The sequence below is a fragment of the Equus quagga genome, chromosome 8 (genome assembly GCF_021613505.1).
Source record: "Equus quagga isolate Etosha38 chromosome 8, UCLA_HA_Equagga_1.0, whole genome shotgun sequence".
Lineage (NCBI taxonomy): Eukaryota > Metazoa > Chordata > Mammalia > Perissodactyla > Equidae > Equus > Equus quagga.
In genome coordinates this window covers 53,794,799-53,821,679 of record NC_060274.1, presented here as the reverse complement: position 1 = coordinate 53,821,679, position 26,881 = coordinate 53,794,799, and the positions used below count along the sequence as shown (strand labels likewise).

The following is a 26,881-nucleotide window of genomic DNA, read 5'->3' as shown; positions in this document are numbered from 1 at the left end:
AGTCAGTAGATCTTGTTACTTAAATGTATACAATGTTTCATTATATATAGTCTTCATTTTTTTTAAAGTTTTGATATTAGGTTCCCTCATTGTTCAGTAGGTACAATTAGAGTCATTTATGTCATCCGTATTCTTTATTTTTGAGATGTAATTATGTATGCAATTATTATCTTTGCTTTGTGAATTATGCTATAAAATATTTAAGAATATGACCTAAATCATATTAATATCATAAAAGATTTTTTTCAGATTCATTTTGAATTCCGAATTGTGTATTTTTAATAAACCAACCACAAAAGTGAGCAATGGAACATATATCCAGGGCATAAAATATTTATTCCTGCTTAATATGAGGCAGTGATGTAAAATAAATTGAATATAACTGGCCTTGTGTTTCTAGTACTTGAGTTACTTCTTATGAGAATCTGTGTTTTCTATATCATACCTTTATCCTTGGCCATTAGGTAAGAATGTGGGCCTCTGATATTAAGAATTATGATTGACCCCAAATCCTTATAATTGAATAAATCACATTCTGGGGCCCATCAATTAAACTAGCAAGTACAAGCCTTAAATTTGCCGTAAAAATAATACCAAAACATTTTTCTAGGGTAGGACAGTAATTAATTTAAAGACCACGAAGGCCCCACGTGAAGTCACAAAGAGAAGGGGAAACACGTAACATAAAATAACACAACTTTTGGAATTATACACTGTATTCTCTCTTATTTTTCACTAAAACATGTTGTATATTGTTGATTTTAGTGATTGTTGTTTAGAGAAATGTAGAGTAACAGTATGTTTTATAGGAGTTTGGTAGACAAAACCATGGCCCCCGTCTTGCTTCAGAGTCTCCTTGTTGTTGCTTGGAATGTTGCTTGAGTCATCTGATCGGATTCCAGCCGCTCTTCCAGGTTTCGTGGAGAGTCTTCTGCCTAAAAATTCTGCTATGTTTATGTTTCTCCTCTGATTAAAATCTTTCTTAAAACTTTTGCCATGACAATCTCTCTCAAACCTCATCTTTTGCCTTCTTCTTTCATTAAAATATATGTTTTAAAACACAAAACTACATGTAATTCCTTGAACATTCAATGTTTTACTGCCTCCATGCCTTTATACATACTGTTACCTCCGCCTAGAACGCCCTTGTGGATTTATCTAACTCCCCATGTGCCTGGCACAATCTGATCAAAAATCCCGGGATAAAGTTAATTCCTCCAGGAAATCTTCTGTTAACCTGAGTTAGAATTAGTCACCCTATACCACCTCTATATCCTTGGTTTAGTTACATTTTTGCATTCTTCTTCCTAATGAATTTACATTTTTCCCTCCTGTGGGATTTTGAGTTCCTTTAGGGCTGGAACCACATGTTATTTACACCTGTGTTTCCTGAGCCTAGTAGAGTGCCTACACGCTTAGTAAAAATTTGTTAAATGAACAAAGGAAAGAAGTGAATGGGTCAAAATGAACAAAAGTCAGTACAATAAGGAATATTTTTATTCCCTATAAACTTGTCTTAGGTTGTTGAAATAAATCAGCTATAATCAATTGATTCAGTGTAGATGAGAGTCTATCTTATCAGAAAATAAACCTTCAAATATTTAATTTTTTTAAATTTTATTTATTTATTTTTTTGAGGACGATTAGCCCTGAGCTAACATCTGCTGCCAATCCTCCTCTTTTTGCTGAGGAAGACTGGCCCTGAGCTAACATCTGTGCCCATCTTCCTCTACTTTATATGTGGGATGCCTGTCACAGCATGGCTTGCCAAGTGGTGCCATGTCCACACCCGGATCTGAACTGGTGAACCCCGGGCCAATAAAGCGGAACGTGCTCGCTTAAGCGCTGTGCCACTGGGCCAGCCCCTAAACCTTCAAATATTTTATGTCTATCACAAAGGTAGAAACTTTTCACACGCAAAAGCTTCTCATCCTGAAAATTTCCTTCTATTTCCTCTCTGCCCCTCTTTCCCTCCTTCACTATCTCCTTTCTCTCTTTCTTCCAAGAACTAGACATTTATTCTATGCCAGAAATTTCTCGAGGGCATGGGGTTAAAGGAGTCATTAATGTTTATTTATGGTTACCCAACTCTCTTGTGACGGTGCAAATGAGTTTTTGAAGTGTAAAGATGGGGACACTAAAATATTTTTTCCACATAGACTGCCATAAAAAATAACTGGCCTCTATGACTTTCAATCCCTATTCACTTGACTCATTTCTGGTTCTCTGAGTAATGTTCCTAAAGATTATACTGGCTCTTTTATTTCTTTAAAATTTACAAAAACACTTATTTGTACAAAAGGAATGATATGTGATCCAATAAAAACAGACTATTTAAAAATAAATGAAGACAGCCACAAATTAAAGATTTAATTCATAAAATTCAAAACTGTAATCTATCAACCATCATCTCAACAAATTAGAAAATGCTATAAATTATCTTTGTGCTCTATTTATTTTGTGGTAGATGCAGGCAAATATTATGTTGGTGCCATTAATCCCATTTTGAATTTTATCACAGGCTAAAAGAGCTTGCATAAAGGAAAACAGGCTTGAGAGTTGTCCATTCATCAAAAAGACCATGTACCGTAGCTGCTTTTCTATATTGAAGTTTGCTCTGTTTGCATACTTTTAGGCTTGAAATCTGTGATTAAATGCTACATTCTTTTCATTAGCTAGCAGTGGTGTAAGTTATAAAACTGGGTCTGGTTCAAAACAATGGTACTTTGAAAAAATGAATTCAAATCTGTGAAACGACAGTTATAATATACAAAGAGTGATTTTTATAGATTTTAAAAAGGTTTCATATACAGAAGTATTCTAGTAGAGCTTATAGGAATCAAGAATATTTTTACATACTCTCATTCTTTGTCTGTTAGAAATTATGCATGCTTTTTGATACTACCTTGACTGTATGTGAACGATCCTAGTAGAATTCTTGGCATACATCGTGGGCTCAGTATTTCCCCACTTCCTTTGCCTGCCTGCTTTTCTTTCTCCCTTCCTCCCTTTCTTTCTCTTTTCCTCTCTCTTCCCATCAGGACCACTACATTTCAATGGAGTCTTGCCTCATTACTCCAGTTAAAACCTACCACTTACCTCCTAACTGCCACTGAACATACCTAATGGCCTAGAAGTAAGTTACGTTATGAATTTTATTTTGAAATCTCTTTTGGAATTCTCTAACATATAAATATTAATCTCTCTAGAAATAATATGTCTATTGAAGTTAGCTCATCAACAGATTTTGCACATTTCAAACTGGCTATCATTTTTAAAATAGGTGTATAATATTATGCCCATATCAGCCTCTAACACCATTTTTAAAACAAAGATAAAATGTTTATGTCATACAAATTTTTACAAAAAGGAATAAACAAAGAAACAAATATACATAAAAAATTCAATGGGCACATATCTTTCTTAAATGCCATCATTTCACAAGGAAATTTTACAAAATAAAAATGAATTGCTCTATATTTTTTCACTAACTGTAGAGTGACTATGGTTTTCCCATGGGTTTTACTTATATTCTCCAAGCTGAAATAAGTCAAAAGCAAATAATTCAAGAAAATATTTGTTTTTTATGGTTCATAAATCACTTAAATTTAGTTTATAATATATTTCCTTGAATTATAGAATTGGCTGATAGAGCCTTTCGCCAGAAACCTTTATTTAACCATTAACACTATGAATGCCTTCACATAGGCAACCAATCTCTTTCCTCTGAAATATTGTAAAAGCTATCTGAATGATCTCCAAGCTTGCACAGGCGGCTCCAACCATCCCTACTCTGCCAAGTGGCAAGAGTGGTCCTTTTACAATATGCCAGATATTTCACTCCTCTGCTCAAAGCCTCCCAATTACCTACAAGGCCCCCTTCAAACTTCACAAGGCTCTCCATGGTCAGGCTCCCTCATACCTCTCTGATTTCATCTCCCACCACGCCCCTCACTCAGGCCACTTCAGCCACAAGGGCCTCCTCACTGTTCCTGAAAAACTTCTACCCGCATGCTTTGCGTCTCTGCTGCCTCAGGATCTTCTTCTAGATATTCTGTGGCCAGCTTTCTGAGCAAATCTCTGAGCAAGGGTTACCTTATTAGACAAGATCTTCCTGACCTTCCAATCTAAAATAACACCTCTCGCCACTCTTTCTCTCCTTTGCCCCACTTTGGTAGTTTGTGGGTTTTTATACCGTTATAATTTATTTCTTCATTTATTTATTGTCTAAGGGTTGTCTATTGTATTGCTTCTTCTCCTTAGAACGTAAGTTTCATAAGAGCAAGGACTCTGCTTGTCCATTACCTTAACTTCAAAGTCTAGAACTGTGCCTGACCCATAGTTGACACAAATTAAATATATACATATATGTTTCTAATATATATGTATATATACACTCTCCTTTGTTATAGGTCTGTAGGCCTATTATAAAAAATAAAGACAAATATAAATTATTACATATAAAGCATTTATTATGTTAGCTATGCCACTCCATTTCATATTCTTTACTATGCAATGAATGTCTTTTTTCTTTCCACTCAAACATAAGCTCTTTGAAGGAAGGGGTTGGTTATATCTGCTCAATGTTAGTTTTTCCTACAATACCAAGTACATGACTTATATTTTATCAAACAATAAATATCTATTGAATGTTGAAGGAACATATTTTTAAAATTATTTTTGTGATTGACAATTATAATGCAGTCAGGGATATTGTGAATCTTCTTCCATTTTTACCAATATGGCAGTCTATTTAACTAGGCTATTATTTTCATATATAATATACAGCTATTTTGATGTGTACTTTCTCTTTCATAAGAATAGAGGATGACTTTAAGACCACACATCTTATGATAAATTTCAGTCGCTTTGAAAAAATGAATTCAGGAATAATTTATGAAATTTCTTGCTAAAGATAAAAAATGACATATTTTGTTATCTAGAATTCTAATTTGGTAAAATATGATTGCCAATGTCCAGATAATCATCATTTTGCTATTTATCTATTAGCCAAAAGCAGCATTTGCTTTGTTTCAACCATATGTTCTTTTCATTTTGCTCTATAACAATCTTGTTTTTGTTCATTCATTGGAGCTGGCAGATAACTCTAAGGGTATGAATTCTGAAGCCAATTCAGCGTTAACTTTATATCCATGACCAATGTCAAATCTGAACTCTATCTAATAGAAATGTTGAGTAATCTCAAGTTAATCTTCTCTGTCCCAGCTCTGACTAGCACTAATGAACAAGGCTTGATTGGAAACCTCAGTAGATTTCCATCGTCCTATAGAGTTTGCTTTTGAAAGAAACCACTCTATGGATTTATCCCGTCCCCTAAGTCAGGCTGCTGTGGCTCAACAATATTTGAAAAGTTTTCATACGCCCTGTCATTAAAGAAATCCTTGACTCATGGTGTCAGGAATGTAAGTGGGTTCAACCATCATACTGGTAAAAACTAGTTCTCCAGATAATTTTTATTTATCTACATATCTTGACATTGTACTGATTCACCATTTTTCAAAATAGTTAGGAAAGGTAATACATAATTAAAAACTTTAAAACAATTTATTTTCAACCACATTTAAAACAAAAACATACTACTCTCTTGAAGAGAATAAACAGACTTATGCATGATTTTAAAATCACATTTAAAATAAAAATAGTTGACATAAATATTTTTATTGTGCAGATGTTATGCCATAACAAAGAAAAATTCATAGGATATTACTTTTTGTCTGTTATAATACCAAAGAAATTAAATGTTGAATTAAAAAATAATATCCTTACCCTGTGTTGCATAAACCTTGAATGATGGTAATCAACCATGATGCGTGACTAAGGCACACATCTGTCCATATGATTTATGACAGAATATAATCAGACAATAAGCTCTCCAGTTTTTCAAGCACTATAGTTCATTATAAGAAAGGATCATATTAAGCATAGAAGTAAGGAAGTATTTTTCATTTATCCTATTTCCGCAGGATTCTTTCCACTTCTTTCTCCCCAAATTTACTCTCTTTTACTCATTGAATGCTGCAAGTACCCCCTTGTGAACTTCCACTCAGGAAATGACATGATTTCTTCTCGTCAGAGAAATGTTTTCTTTTTATACGTATGTTCTGCTTTAGGGGAATGTGGTCTGTCTGTCATACTTGGCATACTTGATTATGTGGTGATTAATGCCCAAAGAACATATAGATTAAGAGACTTGTGATAATGAATATTAGCAAACTTTAGCAGCCACACCACAGTGAATTCTATCTTTGGAAGAGAGGATCAAGCTCTCTTGAGTATGATGCCTTTGATTGACATAATATTACAGTACAGAGAAAAACGCACAATTTTTTAAATTATCAATCTATAGCTAATCTTCAGATCATTAAAAGAAAACTCTTAGCCTTATTGCTAACACTTATTAAGCATTTAATTATATTCAGCATTTGATGACATTTGTTTAAAGATTTGTTTAATCGTTATTACAACCTGACAAGGATTGTACTATTTCCTTCACTTTACAGGCGTGGAAACTGAGGCTAGAGTTGTAGTCATTTGCTAAAGTTTGCCCAATGGGTAAAAATGGTGGAGTCAAGTTTCCAATCTAAGCAGGTGACCCTGACTGCCATGCTCATAACTGCCAGACTCCTCTGTCCGAGTGTTAGGAACTGAGTCCCTTTTCCGATGCAATCTCCTTCTGGAAGCACCTACTGAGTTTACATGTGACTGATGCAAGTTCTCATTTTTCAAAATCCTCAAAGAATTTTTTTGCATCTTTCTTAAAATATGTATATTTTCCTTGAATATAATTAAAATACAAATGATGATGATGATGATAGTGGGATTATTTTATTGAGAGTTTATTTTTTAGAGGCATTTGTTTTATATGTACTAACTCATTTACCCTCACAAAAGCTCTATGAGGTAGATGAGAATACTATCCACATTTTACATGTGATTAAACTAAGGTCACACAACTAATTAGTTACAGAGCAATGATTTGAATGCAGGCAGTCTGATCTCAGAACATATTTTTTTAAAAATTATTGTCTTATCATTATTGCTGGATCGTGCAGTGGAGAAAGACAGTGCTTTATGGAGATCTGGAGACTTTCCTAAAGTAGTATCTCAACATTTTAATTTTAATGATAATTGTACCCCACTTTGTTTCAGAAATCATGTAAAAGTAACTTAGGAAAAAATACACTAAAGAGCACTTTTATGAATTAAGAAATATTTGTTGAGTTAAATATGTAATAGTATGGTTAGAATAGCCATAATACAAAAATAAAGATTATGAGATGAGATTAGAGTTATCAATTAGAATTGGCCTTATAAACTGTCTGTTTTCCTCCATAGATTACATTGAAACCTTTTGGTTTTATCTAGGTAAACTGAAATTTTGGAAAATGCAATTGTTAATCATAATAAAACTCCTAAAGTCAACAATTAAGACTAAAATTCAGCTAAATATATATTTGACTAATGTTAGGTAATTCTCCAGTGTTAATGGCCACTATGTATTTAGCACACCTGTGGTACAGACATTCTCGTATCTTATCATTGAATCTTCACAATAATCCTGAATGGCAATCATAAGCATACTCATTTTGCAGAAGAAAAAAAATGGAGGCACAGAGAGATTAAGTAACCTGCACTACGGTAACATAGCAAGTAAATTGGAAAACTGCATCTGTTTTCAAATCTCCTAATTTCTTACTACATCGCAACACTTCATCCTGTATAATACCTCTTACAATTAAATAATTATACACAGTTTATCGTTTTTTGTGTGTGAGGAAGATTCATGTTGAGCTAACATTGGTTGCCAATCCTCCTCTTTTTTGTGCTTGAGGAAGATTGGCCCTGAGCTGACATCCATGCCAATCTTCCCCCACTTTGTATGCAGGATGCCTCCACAGCATGGCTGATGAGTGGAGTAGGGCTGTACCTGGGATCCGAGCCTGAGGAACCCTGGCTGCCGTAGCGGAGTGTGTGGAACTTTACCCACTGAGCCACGGGGCTGGCCTCACAGTTTGTCTTTTTACTGTGAAATAAAACTGCTCTGTGCCCGATCTTAATTTATAAAAGTGACTTTATAACTATATATAAGTGAGTGATAACAAGGAAAGATCAATGCCATTGAAAGAAAAGTTTAATGCTATTCACAGTTCCCCTAGAAAGATAGGCATGGCATACCACACAGGGCCACAGGAGGAATACCAAGTTTTGGTCAAGATGTAGAAGCAGGAGTGAGGGGAAAGACTCAGGACAGAGCCTTTAACGGGCTTCCTGCAGGAGAGGCAATATAGAGCAGAGCAAGAAGTATAGGATTGGCTAGTTTGAATAATTCTGACAGACTTTGGGCTATAGGGATAGTCTCTAGTTGCCTGCTAATTGGCCTTGGGTTGATTTAGAGCAAGGAAGTTATTAACTTGATGTGTGAGAGTTAGATAAGAAGATAGGTGGGGGTACCGCCTTGGATCTGCAAGTCTGTACATGAAAGATGTGTTCCAGGCAAGCTGTTCACCAGCCTCAGGAATCAGCCAGCCCTGTGAGGGGCACTATCTCCCTGAGTCTGTAAGCTCCCCTCGAAATGTCAAAACATCTTTAGATACAGAAAATAGAAAAGAAAGTTAATACAATAACCCACATATAGAAAAATCATTAATTTACTTGTAAAATATGTAATAGACTTCCCTTCTATGAAGCAAGTGACTTGAGATCCCTAAACTGTTTATTTCTGCAAAAGAATTGTATTTTCCTTTTGCGTTTTATAAATAATTCTGTATATCCAAGTACATACATTTAATAGTATAAGTAGCTGATGTTAGTAATAAGAAATTTACAATTTTGCTAGCAATAAGAAACAACTTCTCGGATTTCTTTAATAAACTTTAAGAAATTCTCCTTGGGAGGGATTCCTACTAAAATTTAGCAACTTGTTTAGTGCGCTGGAAGGAGCATATCATTTTTACTTTATAAAGATAGATTAAGCATAAAATCTATAGACAGAGGATAAAAATGTTAATACATCATAATACCCGGAAAGAACAAATTATTCTCTTATGAGAGTAAGAGGATATAAATTTGTATTCCCTGTTAAGTATTGTTAGGACTAAAGGTATAATACACATTACCAAATGGTCTTGATACCTGGTTGCGCATCAGTGATTCCATAACCATAATAATAGCACAGACCCAGGAAACAAGAAAGAGAATAGAGTTGGGAATGATACCGGACATGGTAAGAGAAAAGTGGTTCAACTGAAGTCCTTTCTGCCAACTGGGTTCTTGATTTGTATTCACCTACTAGGGAGCTTTACTATTTTCATGACTTTGGCAGTCTCGTAAAGTCTATGAACTTCTTGCAATGATTTTTTTTTTAAAGATTGGCACCTGAGCTAACAACTGTTGCCAATCTTTTTGTTTTCCCCTTCCCAAAACCCCTCAGTGCATAGTTGTATATTCTAGTTGTGAGCGCCTCTGGTTGTGCTATGTGGGATGCCACCTCAGCATGGCCTGATGAGCGGTGCCACGTCCGTGCCCAGGATCCGAACCAGGGAAACCCTGGGCTGCCGAAGTGGAGTGCACGAACTTAACTACTCAGCCATGGGGCTGGCCCCTAGAATGACATAAGAATATTGAAAAGAATAGATTTCTGATTTAGTAATACATGCCCTTTTAATGAAATCATTAAGTAAGAAGATCTAGTAGAAGATCTGATAATACCACAATTTGAAAGAAGCGAGAGTATAAGTGACATTGTAAGATTTCTGAAAGAAAAATAATGATATAAGAATTATCCTCGTCAGCCTACTCCCCAAGACTAACCACATTGTTAAAATTTCACCATGCGTTTGTGAGACACATACATAGTGACATGGGAAATTTACATCTGAGTTTCCTTTTAGAAATGATTCAATTAGAATCACAAGTTTTGTGACAAATCTGTGAGGGACTACTGAAACAGTGGATACTATTTTTTTCAAACTTTATTTGTCCTGTTATATTATCTCACACTTATAATAAGATAAATAAATAAAATACAAATAACAATTAGAAAAATATTTGTAGCATATATAAAGAACAAAGAGTAAAGATCCATAAAATATAAAGAGATGTTACAAATCAATGAGAAACAGACAACCAGTAGAAAACGGATGAAGGGTATGACTAGGTGATTTACAGAAGAAGAAATGCAAGGATATATATAAAGCACATATAAAAATATGCTCCACTTACCTATTACGCAATGAATTATTTTTTCACCAATGGGATTAGTCAAAATTTAAATATTAATAGTGTATAGTGTTGATGAGATTATGTGGGAAAAGGCATTTTATGTTTTGTTGATGGAGTGCAATTTGGAAAACCTAAACTCTGCCTTTGGAAGATATTTTGGCAATATTTACCTAATTACATGTAATAACTATTTGCTTGATCAATTTCACTCAGAAATCTCTCCTGCAAAAATACTCTCACATAATTATACGTAAACTAAAACAACTTATCTGTCAATTAGTTGAAGTATCCTTAAACTGTAAATGGCATTTGTATTCTATGGAATAATATGTAACAGTTAAAAAGAATGAAGTAGGTTTTTATTTATTACAGCTTTTTTTTTTTGAGGAAGATTAGCCCTGAGCCAGCATCTGTTCCCATCTTCCTCTATTTTATATGTGGTACACCTGCCACAGCATAGCTTGATAAGCAGTGTGTACGTCCACGCCTGGGATCTGAACTAGCGAATCCTGGGCCACCAAAGTGGAGCACGTGAACTTAACTGCTATGCCACTAGGCCAGGCCCTTTGGTTACTACTTTTTAATGATCTGCACGACATGTTGTTATGTTAAAAAATAAAAGCATGGTGTTAAACACACAGGTATAGTATAACTATTTTTATGGAAAAAAGCCCCAAATATTTAGATAAATATGTGGAGAAAGATCTAGAAGGATGTACTCCAAACTCTTACGCAATGAGGAGTAACTGGAAGGGTGGAGGAAACTTTTACTTTTTCATATATTCTGCCCAATTTGAAAAAAATATATATGTGATTTCTTTTGGTGATACAGTCACAGGTACTGCTAATACCACTGTGGTTTGTTACCTACCTTCATAAATGAAGGGATTGAAAAATTTCAGTTAAAAGTTACTAAAAATAATTTTTTTTTCCAATCCAAGTTCATCGATCACCTGAATTTTACACTAGATTCTTGGTGGTCTGTGAAGCCCTGGTTGAAAGCTTTGGGATCCGTAGAAATTTCTTCTCATGAAGTTAAGGAAATGGTTCTGTCAGTAAAGTATGTCATTGACACTGTCTGCTTCTTTACTTGCTGCCCCCTTCCAGCTTGTTGCCCCCTCTACTTACTTTATCTCAGAAAAACCAATTTCATTTGTATTTTTGACAAAAATTGCCAAGAACTTTGTCAGGGCCTAACATCAATAAGCTGAGCACTCTGTGGTCTATCTACCCTTCCAGCTTCCCTTCTCCCACTAAATGTCTCTGGTCAAAATATTGAAGTTAAAAGGCCACAGAGCCTAAGAACTGAGTCTTTGCAATCAGGTCAATTAATCCTTTAATATCAATTCTGTCATTGATTATCTGTGTTCATTGACCTTTCTCTCCCTCAATTTTCTTACCTGTAAAGTGAATCAGAAATACTTAACTAGCTGAAATCTTGTCAGAGTTAAGAATAGCTAATTGATGTAAAGTGCTTTGAACAGCCTTCGGGTTATAGCAAATGCCCAGTAATAGTAGCTATTGTTATCCTGACCTCTGGGATTTGGTGGCTGATATATGATAAATTACTATACTAATCATCATCTATGTGATGAAGAGACTTGAAATCCCTTGAAATTAGGATTAATATTTTATTCAGCCCTGTTTATTTTTATTATCTGGTGAGTGTGTAACATATGTGACAATTTTTTACATAAATATATTTAAGCAATACATTCCAAACACCCAATCTAAATGTAGACTGATGATTTCTAAGTGGTTATATTTCAAGCAAGTCAGTTTAGTTGATATCTGGGTCTGGTAGTATTGTATCCTGTCACAGAATTCACATACAGGTGCGATAAAGGTGGCTATAAAAAAGCGTTATTGAGCAATAAAAGTCGCTTTATGCTAACTGCCCCATTTGTTCTATTCTACGTATCTTATTGGATGCGAAAAGAAAGACGTCATTTATTCACACAATAATGATAAGAACAGCTTTTAATGATTTCTTTAAACTTTGTTTCAAAATTCAATAAAATAATTTCAAATCATTTTTATTAACAATTAATTGGTGATTATCAATTTGGTATTAACATTTAACAACTAAAGAAAGCAGTCTAAATATGGAAAATCCATATTTCTATTTTTTAAATGCTATCAATGTTTAAAATCATAGCAATTTCATAGTAAATGCCGAGGACTTAGTTATCGCTTATTCAATTTAATGTATGAGGACAGGGAGGCTCAGCTATAACCTAAAAGCCATTTGATGAACAACTTGTTTCACTTCTTTCATAATTCATGCTTTGTTTCTTTCACTCTGTAAAAATGTAGCAAATGTCTTTGATCAATTGATTTTAAGAATTGAATATACTTTTTCAAATAATATTTATTTCAAAGCTTATTTAGAAACCAGGCATTTTTAATACAATTTTGCAGTTTTGGGACTTCCTGAAGTAGTTGCATGTTCATGGAGTTTTTCCTAAGAAATTCTGTCCACCAGAGAACAGTTATTGCAGTTAAATAATTTATTGGCAACTCAGCGACCATAATAACTGACAAAATATGTTGAGACAAGGAGTAGTCAAGTATAGTAAATGTGAAATGTACTGGGAATTTTAGAACAGGAAGAGCATATGCAAGGAAAAATGAAGGGTAATACCTATAAAATAATAAGATTATATTTGTTTTTAATATTTTTAAGCTGAAAAACTAGTGATATTTAGGTTAAAAGCAATTTTATTAAAATGTGAGTTAAAACTAAAGGAGTAAAACTATGCTATAACAAAGCTCTATGCAAAAAAAGAAGTATCAGCCTATTACCTTTTACACCTAGATAGGGTGAGAGACAAAAATCAATGAATTGTGAGAGAGTATGCTGTCACTAAATACACAATATCGATTGGTAACTATAATATAGCCCATATTTAATTTTCCATACAAAACACTCTTCTCTCTAGCAAATCAAGGCAAAACTGAGGAAATTAAATGAAGAGAAGGAAATAAAAGTGCATTCTTAGGTTTAGTGTTTTAACAATCACCATCAGTGACCCAGTTTTGTTTTGTCTTTTTCCCTTCCAAGGAAAGAATCTATACATTACTTCCACAAGTTTTGTATGAAAGTCCCTCAAGGCTACATGTGACAAATGCTTCTTTGGGACAAATGTAGCCTGAGGGCTAGAAAGAGTTTCTAGGGTCCAAAAGCTGAATCTCACATTAATATGGAGAAGTGTCCTATTAGGATGATGGGTACCAGCTATAGTAGAACTTCCTAATGTGTGAAATTATTTTCTGCTGGTATCACGAGCTTTGTCCTGGGCGAACTGGTTTATTTGGAGCCTGCAACTTGTGAAAGCTTCACCTTTTCCATTTTTAGAAAATGTTAGGCAGCAAAAAGCTTTTTGACAAACTGCAGATGCTGCAGAGTTTAATCAGTTTGATTGTGGGCATCTCACTGCCTCTCCTTGTCCCTTATTTTATTTGAACACTAGCAGTTTTAGAAAAATTTTCTGCTACTGGATTATAGTTTTAAGATAAAGTAAAAGGATGTGATTCTGGAAGATTAAATATCTGCCTTCAGGAAAACATCAGCAAGTAACAGCAAAGAAGACTCACAGGAGCTTCAAAATGGTAACTCTCTCTGTCTTTCTGCCGCTCAACGTTTCCAAGTATACTTTTAATGTATAACCTAGCACACCTCTGTTATCTGGTTAATGGCTGATGTGATATGGTGGTCTGTACTCTGTATGATGCAAAAACAAAGGAGTTAGTGAATTTTTAGTTTGTGTACCTACATTCTGTGTGCTGTGAAATAAGTCCTTGTCTCAGTTTAAGGATTTAAAATTATTATTATTTGAAAATATTAACTGATTCACTCCAAATAGTTCTTCATATCGGTGCTTATTTTGGTTTTAATTTGGTTACAATCATTCTGAAAATTAAAAATGGACCACCTAACTTAAGGCAGTGGTCTTTCTAATTCAAACAATTTTATCTCAGTTAACTTCTCTCAAAGGGAAATGAAAAAATATGAGAAGATGGTAAAAAAAAAATGTTTAGTTTGAAATCAGGAGCACTTTTTAAAATAAATAACAAAAGAAAAAAATGAAGTAGAGAAAAAGGACCCAAAAGTACAAGAATGAAAAGAAAAAAAATAGTAGTACAAAAATAACTGAGAGGGAGTAATCCCTACAGTTTTAACCAATGCATATACTTAAATTGAGTAGTCAGATTATTGGGCGAGTTTATAGTTGAAAATTAATAGCCTCAAAATGATTTGATATTGTAAGACATGGGTATCAGAGAAAGCTATTTGAATGGGATTAAAATGTTCTCTCAAAATTTTTTGAAGTATTGCTATAGAGAAATCTGAAAGATTTGCTAAGTTTACTTATTTATGACAAGAATATCTAGTTGATTGCTTTTATCAGTATCCTTTGGGGTTTTTTTGTATTATTGTATCACATTAAGAATAAATTGTGAGAAAAACTGCAGTCACCAAAGATTGCTTACATAATTGTTTAGAAAGAGATAAACTGCTACGAGACTGGTTTTAACAGAGACAATTTAGATGATTTCTCATTATTTGTTTCTCTCCTATGATTTTATGACTTAATAATTGTAGCTGGTATTTTAAAAGCAGAGTTCACAATTGTGTCTGTTATTATTGTGCCAATCCTCCAAGGAGAATAGAAAGTGTATAGACTTTCGTTTCTTGGAGTCTCTACTCCATGGGGCTTATGTCTCCAGTGGTGGTGTCATTAATAAAAACAGAGGCTTCAAAAGTTAAAAATACCTGGAGAAGAATACTTCACATCCTCTCCACCCTAATGGTCTATATTTGCATGTTTTACCTGAGCAGTGAGCTGAAATTTACTGATTACATTTATACATCTTTACATTTCGACTTGATATGATGCTTTGGAGTCTTGTGCAGTCTGATTGTGGCAATTTTGATTACCCATTCGGAAATGAATGTCTTACTGATCCAATCCCATCGGCTAGAACAGTTAGTAGAAAATCATTTCATAACAAACAAAAAACTTCTCCAGATAGTATTCTTTTCAGTTAGATGTTATTTACTTGTTCCCTATAATTGTATAGTACCGTGAAGGATTTATTATGAGATTAAAACAAATGAACTACTTATTCCATTAGTGTTGAATTGTTCTTTTCTTCATTGTATATTCAGAGAAAATCAGCTTTTACTCAAAAAAATGGCTTTCTGACTAAGTCTTGTCTGCCAATTCCCTGAATTCCAGCTGTACTAAGGTAGACAGGCCACAAAAAGAGGCCTCTCGAAAGCGGACACTGCTTGGCTGTGCAAAGGGAACTTTTGTCTCTGACATTCTGTTTGCTCTACACCTTTGGCTTCTGTGCACTTTCTGTTGTATTGTTGAATCAGTGGGGCTACACGAAGTGGTACTATGCTAACAAATGATTTCAACATCTAGGTGGCTTTATAATAACAAAGTTGACATATTGCACTTTTTGTATGTCCATCATGGGACAGTTTAGGCTATGCTCCATCATTCCAAATAAAGAAGCAGACCCTATCTGAGATATACTAATCTCATAACAGAAGGAAAAGAACAAGGGCAGAACCATGAGCTGGCTTTTAAAGCTTCTGCTCAGATGTGGCACATGTTACTTGCAGTTACACGTCATTGCCCAAAACAAGTCATATGATTATGTATAAAGTCAAGGATACTGGACTCTAATTCTCCTACAGGTGCTGGCCCAGCAGGGAGTAGCAGCACTCTTGACAATAATACAATCTACCAAAGTCTAGTCACAAATATTCCCTTCCCTCTCTTACACACGCAAAAGTCCCATCTAATCACAGCATCAGATTCAAAGGCTAGAACCTCATGATAGCCCAGATGAGGATCTTAATCTGAAGAACTAGGAGTTAAAAGGACCTTTTATATACTCTATCCCTCTCCTCCCAGCCCCCACCACACACACACACACACACACACACACACACACACACACACATTTCTAACACATGACGGAACAGCAAGATACTTTTAATCAGAAAGGGGAAGAAATGAGGCACAAAGCAGTCACTGTGTAGATCATAGCAACTCTGAAATTATAGTGGGCATGACCCTCTCCTGATTATGGGGAATGTTTTGAATTAGTCCCCAGGTCTGAGGCCTGTGAGCCATTGCCTAGCGTATTATTCTCCCTCACCTTTAGCTCTGGCCTCTGGCAAATCTTTGTCATTATTCTCCCTCCTTGGCATTCTCTGGAGAGGGCATTGTAGAACACTACCCCCTGCAGGCTAACCAGATTTCTTCTCTTAATTTTACTGCCAGTACAAATTTGGGAGACCTAAAGTTTATTTCAAATCTTGGACACTCACATTTTTCTTTTATTTCAGGCTGATGATTCATTTGGTTGTACAACTTTCTTAAAACATAGTAGGCTTTTTATTTCTAGTATTTTATTTTATTCATCACAAGCATGCACCAACAACCACACCCATGATTTTCACTCCAAGCCTAGATACCTTGAGCTTACTGGGCTTCTAGAAGACTCATATCCCTTTTTTATTCTATTTTTTCTGAGCCGTTCTGACCAAAGGAAAGTATTTACTAGCTACTACCTTAATCAGTGCAGAGATTTTAACAAAGGAGTGAAAGTCACATCCTTGATTTGCTCTGTGCTACGAGCTGAGTTGTAGTCAGCTTTTGTGACTCAAACTTTTCCACAGTTTTATCCTTTACCAGTTAGAGACAAGAAACTTCCACCTTTCAATGCTGCAAGGCCTATAATTTCCAGAAAAATCTCTGTTTCTGTTGACTTTGCTTACAAACTGGCCTATATGAACCTAGGCCTGACAGTAACTCAGAGGCACAGCTAGTTTAGAACATTATCTACTTCCCACGTTATTGCAGTTCACAGCTTTACCAAATGCTTCTCCATTGCCTTACATGAGTCACCATCTTTCCGACCTCCAATAAATAGTTTCTTATCACCTACTGTTTGATCTCAAAGCTGATACCTTAGATTTTTGTTACTACAGTACTTTATTTCAAAGCACCAAATTCCATCTCAATTAGCATAGGCTAAGTTATGCTGAGGTTATTAATAGCCCTACAATAAGAATAAAAATTTTTATATCACTTACATTATACACATATATCTTCTGTGATGGTTTCAGCTCTGCTCTGTTGTTTTGTACGCAAACGTAAGAATTAGCTTGTTTCCCAGGAAAAAGAGTGATGCAGAACCACACTGTGGCCCCTATAGCTTCTGCTCAGACATAGCCCATGTCCTTTCCACTCACATTTTATTTGCCAAGCAAGTTATGTTGTCAAGCCCGAGGTCAAAGGAGTGGGAAGTATCCTCCTGATGTGGAGGCACACTCCATAAAATTTCTACATTTTTTGCATTTAATAAGGCAATCTTACACATTTTTCTTAGAAGAGACAATGCTTGAAGGTCGTAGAATTTGGAGTTATATGACTGAGACCTGCTTACTGAGTACACAGCAGAACCTCCTTATCATAACGTTCTTTCACTTTCTGCGACTTCAGTTAGTTGCGGTCAAGCACAGTCTGAAAATATTAAATGGAAAATTCCAGAAATAAATAACTTGTAAGTTTTAAATAGCCGGCCATTCTGAGTAGCATGATAAAATTTCATGCCACTCCTCTCTCCGTCCCACTTGGGACATGAATCATCCCTTTGTCCAAGGTACCCATACTGTGTACACTACCTGCCTGTTAGTCATTTAGTAACCATCTAGGTTAAGAGATCAACTGTTGTGGTATCATAGTGCTTGTGTTCAAGTGACCCATTTTTACTTAATAAAGACCCCAAAGCACAAGAGTAGTGATGCTGGCAATTCAGATATGCCAAAGAGTAGCCGTAAAGTGCTTCCTTTAAGTGAAGAGATGAAAGTTCTCAACTAAATAAGAAAAAAAATTGTATGCTAAGATCTACGGTAACTTATCTTACAGTATATTATTATAATTGTTTTATGTTATTATTGTTATTGTTGTTAGTCTCTTACCGTGCCTAATTGATAAATTAAACTTTATCATAGGTATGGATGTATAGGAAAAAAACAGTATATATAGGGTTTCAGGCATCCACTGGGGGTCTTAGAATGTACCTGCCGTGGATAATGGGGGTCTACTGACTAACATGCCAGTTGCTTGATGTTTTTGAGTAATCACTTTTTGTTTTTATTTTCCTAATGGAGCTAATAATGCTGATGTTGCTTATAAATACTTGTCTCATTGATATAACTAAAATGAGCATAATATAGATATCTGGTTCATTAATATATTAGATACTCATTGGGAAACAAATAGAATGCCTTGTAATATGCAGTGTACAAGGTTCCTAAACATATGCCTGTGATTTTTATTTACCTAATATTTTCAGGGAATTAAATCATAGATTTATAACAATCTCTGTCTTAACTAAAATTTTGCTTTTTATCTAATTGCAAAATTAGATAGATTCACTGAGTGAATTCTGAGAGTTTTAATAAACACGACTATCAAAATGTCTTAGGCCAGGTCTAGAATGAACACGAGAAGCTATGGGACACACTCTTGAAGGGTAGAAAAGTTGGTTGTTATATTTGTGAAAAAGACTCTCTCTTTACTCATCATAAGCACACAACTGGGAACACAGCATACACTTCTAGACCTTTCTATCACAAACTCACTCATCAAGCACAAGCACAGTTTTATCTATTACCTTAAGTGTAAGAAAAACAAAACAGTTTTTTAACATGCAATTTAAAGAATGAAAGCTTACTGTCAAAATATTTGAGATCACAGGAAAGGACAATAAGTAATTAATTTGATTTATTCCCAAATAAGTGTGAATCATTATTTTTGTTTCTACAGAATTGCAAAAATAAATAGCTTAAGTGAGAGGACTTATAAACTTATAGTTTCATTCTCCATAAAATTTCTACATTTTCTACTCTCAAATTTGGATTTTTTTGATGTAGACAGCAATAGAACTTGAGAGAAAATAAGTATTCAAAAGTATATCGCAGCTGATATTCTATAAAAATAATGATAAATTGTTATTTAATTACATGAATACTTAATTAAGGTCCAGTGTAGTCAAATAGACCTGATATTTTATTCATAATGTTTCAAACATATACATTGCAAATAACTTTAGAATAGGAGGTATTGCAAATATCAGGAAGCTTCAAAAAAATGTTTGTACCAATAATGTTTATAACTATGATTAAGAAATAATAGAAAGATTCCAAGCCTTCTAAGGAATCATATATATTCAGAACAAGGAATTACATATATTTAGAATAGGTGGAGCACTTATGTTCAGAAGGAAATAGAGACTCCAGAAATTTTGGTGGTACTAAGCACTTGGGTGATTTAAGTTTAAAGTTTATCTAATTAAAACATAACAAAATATGCACAAATCAGCTAAGGATTCTCCAAAGAGAGAGAGAGAGAGAGAGAGTGTGTGCGTGTGTGTGTGTGTACACACACATGCATACATGTGCATGTGTTTTGCATATATTATATATTAATAGTGTATATTTTACAAAGTGCATATGAATTAAATATATAATATATACACTATGAATGAAAGTTTACAAGATAGCATTATTAACATATGAGTAAACTCAAACATTTAAGCTGTAGGTGATTAGTTCTGTAATAGTTCATAGAATTTCTGTTTATTTTCAAAGCAGAAATTGATTTCAGTGTAATTTTTTTAAAAAGCTTTAGGAATTATCTGTTACCATTGGGGTTCTTTCCATGACCTTTTAATGACCTAAAACTGTCCCAAGAAATTTGTGCAGGCTGATTTAAAGTCTGTCGACAAAGACACTGGGAAGTTTATTTAAGGAGATAATTGTTCAGAAGAGCCTTAAACTAAGGACAATGCTTTAATTTTCTATTTGTATATACTTTGTAATCTCATTGAAAAGTAAAATGATGAAGTTACTTTGTAATCTCACTAAAAAATAAAAATGATGTTTTAGATTTAGGTCTCTGTGCTAAATTTGAGACAATCAATGACAGCTTGGAGTTTAGAAACTGCTTACTTGAAGGAGAGATGCCATGCAAATATTTTGATCAGATTATACTTATTTTCGGCCTATGTCAGAACTGGTCTAAGACTGGATGATACAAACCTGTTTTACGTCTTTTGAAGCCCTGGGTGTCATTTCTTTCTTTTGGTCACCTCGTCTCATAGCATTTCAAATATATTAAATTTAGCTTTGTCCCACATTAAGAATTTTTTTATTTTAAAAATTTGAAAGAACTTCACATACTTGCCCTTTTATTTCATTACCATTTTCCAGGATTTTTTTCAACAACTACTATGCATTTTGGAGGATACTTGGTGAGTAAGAGAATCTTAACTATCAAAAGTTTTCAATTTAACAATTAATAAAGCTGAGAGGTTAAATTTAACAAGCATTTAGTTAAGTATTCCTTAATTTCTGATTTGCATCGTTTTTCATATTCTGGAAGCCATTTAATTTTTCACAACTTAAATATTCTTCTGGGACCTTGAAAAGTGTATTTTTTTCCCTGAGGCGTTTGCTTTAGCGCTTAATGACATATCAGCCTCAGTTGTGTGTACCCTAAGTCTTGACGATGCATCTTTAACACTTTGTTCATAGACTTGGGGCCCTGAACACCCTGTAGTCTGACTTGGATTTTTACTTCTATGCTTCCTAAGCATTCAGTACATACGACCATCATTATATTCATCACATTATACTGCAATCATTAATTTAGTTGTCTGACTCTCTCTGTAACATAAAATAAAGGAGGAGGGAACACATTCATTCAATTATTCAAATATGTACATTCATTCAAATATATACATTCACTTAATATACTCATTATATAAATTTGAATGCTACCCTTTGCCAGGCATTGTTCTCTTCAGTGGGAATATAGGGGTAAAGAAAAAGCAAGTGTCTGTTCCCTGGAGGTTCTATTTTAGCTGCATGCCTAATTTAATTTTGCACCTAAAGCATTGCCTGACATAGTGGATATGTTTAATAAATACTTTTAAGTGTATTAATAAATGAATAAAATATGGAAATTGTGTAATTAAACATAAGAACATTTGAAGTTACTTAAATTTACCCACTTTACTACAATTTAGATATTCAGGACAACACATATCTTCAAGATATTTGAAATGTAATACATCTACTAATTCTAATCAAAATGAGTTGGAATTCTGTATCATAGATGAAATTAAACCCAAATTGATTAGTTTTTATTTTATTCATATTTACTTCTCAAATTACCTCTTCTTCTCACTCTCTCATGAAAGACAGAGAGAAGGGGAGATGGAGGCAAGAAAGGAGAAAGAGAGAGAGAGGTTAAATTTGGAATGAACTTTTCTAGAAATATTAATGACAGTTTTAAGTTTTTCCAATCAATTTGCTATGTTATTTTTAAAGAAAATGACCAATTTAAGTTTCAATTCAGCCAACTCCTAGTAAATCATTGCTTAGTGAAAACAAGTACAACAGAAAGTAGAATGTTACATTTCTTCTTGGTACATCCCTGTAGAAACTAGCAGACATCAGATTTATCAAAGTTACAACTCCTTTAGAGTTTCCAGGAGAACACCAGGATCAAAGAAAAGAAATAGATAAGAGAAAGAATTACAATTTGCTTGCAATAGGAGTTTCTCATTTAAGTTTCACTTGTTACTATCATTTTAGAACAAGTTAAAATTATGCTGGTTAGGAATCTTTACCTGACACTAATGGAACCTCTTTTGATAGATTTTGTGTTGGAAAATTATATGGTGTGAATTGAAAAAAGGAACTCTCAGATATTTTATATCTGCAGGTGCCTACTTGGCTCATGTAATCTTCCCAAAGATAGGGGGAAAAACTCTTCTGTGCCAGAAGCTTCTCTACATTATCAGAGAAGATGTGTGTTTTCATTCTGTCAAATAAATATATTTTAGTCATAGTTATAACTATTGAATTAAACAATACTATATGTGTTAGAGTAAATTTTTTTGATCAACATGATGGTTGCATTGTGGTCAATTTGAAAAAAGATTAATGAAGTAGTAAAACTTCCATTGTGTTAAGTAAGCTGTTTTAATTATATTATCTTTAGCTTTTTTTTTTTTTACAAAAATTTGACTTGACCAATGTGTTATTGTTAACTAGAAAATTGTGTTCATAGCATGGATTTTACCAATGTTTGTTGTATATTTCCTTATCAGTTCAAATTTGTTTTTGGTTATGACCATATCATATTTTGCCTCTCCACCTCCCTCCTATCACTCTTCCTTCACTCTTTACTCACTGACTTTATTGCTGTTTCTGGAATATCTGTGCATAATCTTGCCTCAGGGCCTTTGTATGTATTGCTCCTTTGATCTTGAATACTCTTTCCCAAGATACCCACATAGTTTCCTCCTTCAGACCTCAGGTAAAATGTCACCAACTCAGAGAGGACTTCCCTGACCACCCCAAGCAAATCAGTACCCAATCACCTTCTAGCCTCTTATTTTATAGTGCTTACCATTGCCTGACATTGTGTTATGAATTTGTATATTATTTGGCTTATTGTTTGTATAAAATTTATGTGCTTTAATTTGTGTAAAAGTTATGTGCTAAAATAGTGCCTGGCACATAGTAATTAATAAATATTTATTGAGTTAATGATAAATATCTATAGGAGTTATAGACAAACAAACCAGTTAAAGTTTATTGAGCTGTTCATGAAACAGAACACTTGTAACATCAGGATAAGGGAAAAGTCAAAAATATAAAAAACAGTCTTTATATTTGGAACAAAACTTCCCTTTCTTTAGGCTTGCGGTAGTAGAAGTCAAGGGGAGATCAGAATACTGACGTATTCTGATCCACTCCTCTGCTGGCCTCTAGGTCTTCATATGCAGAAGATTCAACCACATTCTAGGAGGCTACCATCAGTGGGGCTCAAGAGATTGGCAATGTGCTCAGAATAAGTTGACCTCTAGACTGGCCATAAGATGCCTTCTGTGTGAGTAAAAAGGAAGCCCACATGTGGTGTCTACAGGCCACCACTGATGGGGTCAAGGGAGAAAGACAACCCCTGTGCTAGCCTAAAGTTGTTCATCAGAAGTCAGGAGAAATTCACACATCCTTTGCTGGGTCAGAGAGCACTGTCATCCCTGAAACCCTGAACGCTCCTGACAAGACCTCACAACCACCTCTCTGGCCACACTGATACTCACAGCCTCATCACTATGGTTTGTCTTGGGAAAATCAGGATTTGACTTGTCATACCTGCTTTCTTGTTTTATGTCAATGACCAAAAGGAACGCAGAACTTCTAAGTTATTCCTGATTCTCAAAACTTTCCTCCCCATTCTGGAATCCTCTCTGTTTCCTGACATCCTTTCACCACGCTCTCTGGAACTCACCAACAAAGCAGCTTTATCTTCAACCACTTTTTGTATTTTCCCCTTATCTTCTCTCTAAATGATGCCTGATTCTTCCCTGATGACTCTGCTTCTCATGCCAGCTTTCAAGAGATGGCTATTTCCCTACCACACCATTGCCATCACTGAGATTGGAGGTGGGATAATGTTCTCTTTGCTCCTTAGTGTCACATCCAGAGCAGTTTCTTTCCTCCTCTCTAAAACTGCCCAACTGTGATCTCATGAATTAGTAGATACAACTTGCTATACCTCTTTATAGAAGTCTTCCACCAACCTCTGGTCACTTCCCCACTTCCTTTAAGATTTTAGCTTTAGGTTACTGTCACTCTCTCCAATTCCATTCTTGTCATATAGTATGCTAATTTCAGTATCCACATAGATGAGTCTTCAAAAGCACTAGCCTCTGAGTTACTTGACTCCTCTCCCCGAAAGACCTTGTTTTCCACTTTATCAGTGCCATGGAATAATTTCACCATCTTGTGATGCATGTATCTGAGGAATATTTAACATGATATTAACATTTGAGTTTCAATGTTGGCATATATGCCTGGGGTAATAAATTATCTGTTTATTTACCTATACATGTGGCATAAATTCTTTTACTTAAATCAACTCTTTAAATTTTCTTTAATCCTATCACATAGAAAGGGATCCAACAAAAGCATGCTGTCTAAATGCATGTAAGATAATATACTCTGTTTCTCAAAAATATAGTAATATAAAAATATTCTATATTTCTCAAAGATTTGCAGTAAAAAAAGGGATTGCAAATAATTCAGAATCTATATTACTGTAGTTTTTATTGACTTAAATAAGATTAATGTTATTTAATAAGGTTAATACTCAGCTAATGACTCTCCATTGCATAATTTTTTGGCTAAATTACATGTTTTCCGGATTGAGATAATATTAAGTCTTTGGTGCAGATTTGAATTGTCTTTATTTTGTTTTCTAAATTGTTTTAATTATTTATTCAAATATGAAATAGTGTATGATCAACGTTACAAAGCATCTATTTTAGTAAAATAAAATTATTCAAGGTATGTTTTTAATCTCATATTTGAAAAGATTCAGTTATTTAAAATTTCTATTTACTTTTCATGTATGCTATCTTTTCTTTATTCAGGAAAAAAACCCACTTTTGTTAAGGTGAAATCTGGGTGCATTTTAGCAGTGCCATGAAATTCCTGCTTAGTTGAGTTGTTGATGTGAGTCTTTCATCAGCAGCAGTGAAAAATGTTAACGACATCAAAACGTTATGGACAAATCAATAAGAGTGTGTTAGAATTTCCACTAATTCTCAGATAAATCAGTTATTCTTTAGCACAGTCAGAAGCTGAATAATGAATTGCTTCAGAATACCTCAGATCCAATTAGTGATTACCAATTGTAATTTGTTTGAAGGAGCCAGAGTGAAATGTTTGTCAAATTCAACGTCTGCCTCTTCTAATAGCTTTTTCCTTCCTACATTACATTCTCCCATGCAAAGTATTAAGGTTGTTTGAAGAAATTTATACTGACTTTTAATTTAGTGAAGCACCTGTTAATTGATTGCTAATTGTTTGGTTTATATTCTAAGAATGAACTTGTTTATTTTTATAGGGTACTTAAAGTGTCAAGGTATTTAAAATAACCAGTTGGACTAAACAAATGTACCTCAGGAATTAAGAATTTTTCCTGGAAGGAGGTAAGAGATTTCAAAATATGAACACGTTTGCATGTTAATAAGTTTTGGTGAAAATTTAGATATACTAGTACATTTCTTTGGCATATAATTTCGAAGATAATATTTAAATATTCAGGGAACTTTCTGTTTTCACTTATATAGTTTTCTATTCTATGGAATGATTTGGATATATGAGAGGGCTACAACATTTCAAAAAAATAATTTGTAGGGAAGCCACATTGCCACTTCAAAATGTGGATAGCAAATGTTTGGCTTTTTTTGTCTTCCTACTTAGGAATTAGACTGGGTTGGCCATGTTCCCCTGGAGCCACAGAGCAGAGGTAACTGGTGTGGGGGAAGATTGCCATCCAGAAAGATCTTTTGGTTAGGCTGGCCCTTCTACATTTCCCGGACCACATATGGTTACTATCAACTAGAATCCGTGCAAAAGCTTGAGTGCCAAGCACAGAGGGAGGAGTCAGTTTTTAGTGGGTTACCCTATCTTAATTTTGACCTGAGATGTGAGACTGAAATTTTACGCTTAAAGTAAATACAGTTAAGAAATCTGAATGTATACATATATTATTTTTTAAGTCCTCTTTATTCCTAAAGATTCCTTTCTGAAGTAGGTAGAAAATTTAGCAGTTATTAGGTTTACCATTCCACTGTGTTATATAAATTGCTATTAGAAGGAATAAACAAAGGAATTAAAACTTAAAGATATATGAGTAGTGTATGGGGCTGGTAAGAAAAGAAAGACTGAATTTAAATGTTTTTTTCCCTTATGGATTTTTGAGTAGAATAAAATTCTACTAATTTTATTTCTAAATTTCTAAATTTATCAATTTTATTTTGATTTTTATTTTAGTAAAACTATAGAGTTCCCAATTTTATTGAGTCTCTTTGGATTTAGTTAGATGATTCTCTCTATTTAATGTGAAGAAATGCTTTTTTCCCTAGGTTTTTCATATTTAGTGTCCAGAAAAATAAGATTTTTTGTGAAAACTATTTATATTATAATTGCTATATGTAAACATCACTTACATACACAAATCACTTATCACATAAGGTGAAAATTCACTGTTTTGAGATCTACATTGAAGTTGTTACTGTTAATATCAGGTCAATATATATTTTTAATTTTTTACAGGGACATGTCTCATATCTTTAGTATTGGTAGGGCAGTAAATACTTCAAAATGTGACTCTAGTGTTGCCAGTTCCCCGATACATGCATATACATATATATACATCCATTATAAACATATATACACTTATATATATGTATATTCATTAATGGGCTAGAATAATATTTAGCCTTCCACAACACTAATTTCCTGGATGCTATTTTTCATTAGTGCATCATACGCACAAATACTAAACATTTGCTTTCTTTTTCAGCAAATAAGAACCTTCTGATTTTCCAATTAGAGTTGCCTCATAGGGCACCAATAAAAAAGGCCAGGTTCACAAAGTGAATATCCTGGGCACTAATTAAAATCTGTTCCAAATTTATAAAGGCCAAAGTCATACATAGACTTGGTTTCAACATCATTGCC

The 26,881-nt window shown here is 34.1% G+C and overlaps 1 protein-coding gene across 1 annotated transcript in view; it reads left to right on the top strand.

Annotated features, from left to right (window-relative positions):
* SEMA3A (semaphorin 3A) overlaps positions 1–26,881 on the top strand; it is a 450,150-nt gene that overhangs the window by 112,134 nt on the left and 311,135 nt on the right. Inside the window, exon 3 of the mRNA XM_046669012.1 lies at positions 25,260–25,344. The gene's annotated coding sequence lies outside the window, so the exon portion shown is untranslated. The remainder of the gene's footprint in view (positions 1–25,259; positions 25,345–26,881) is intronic.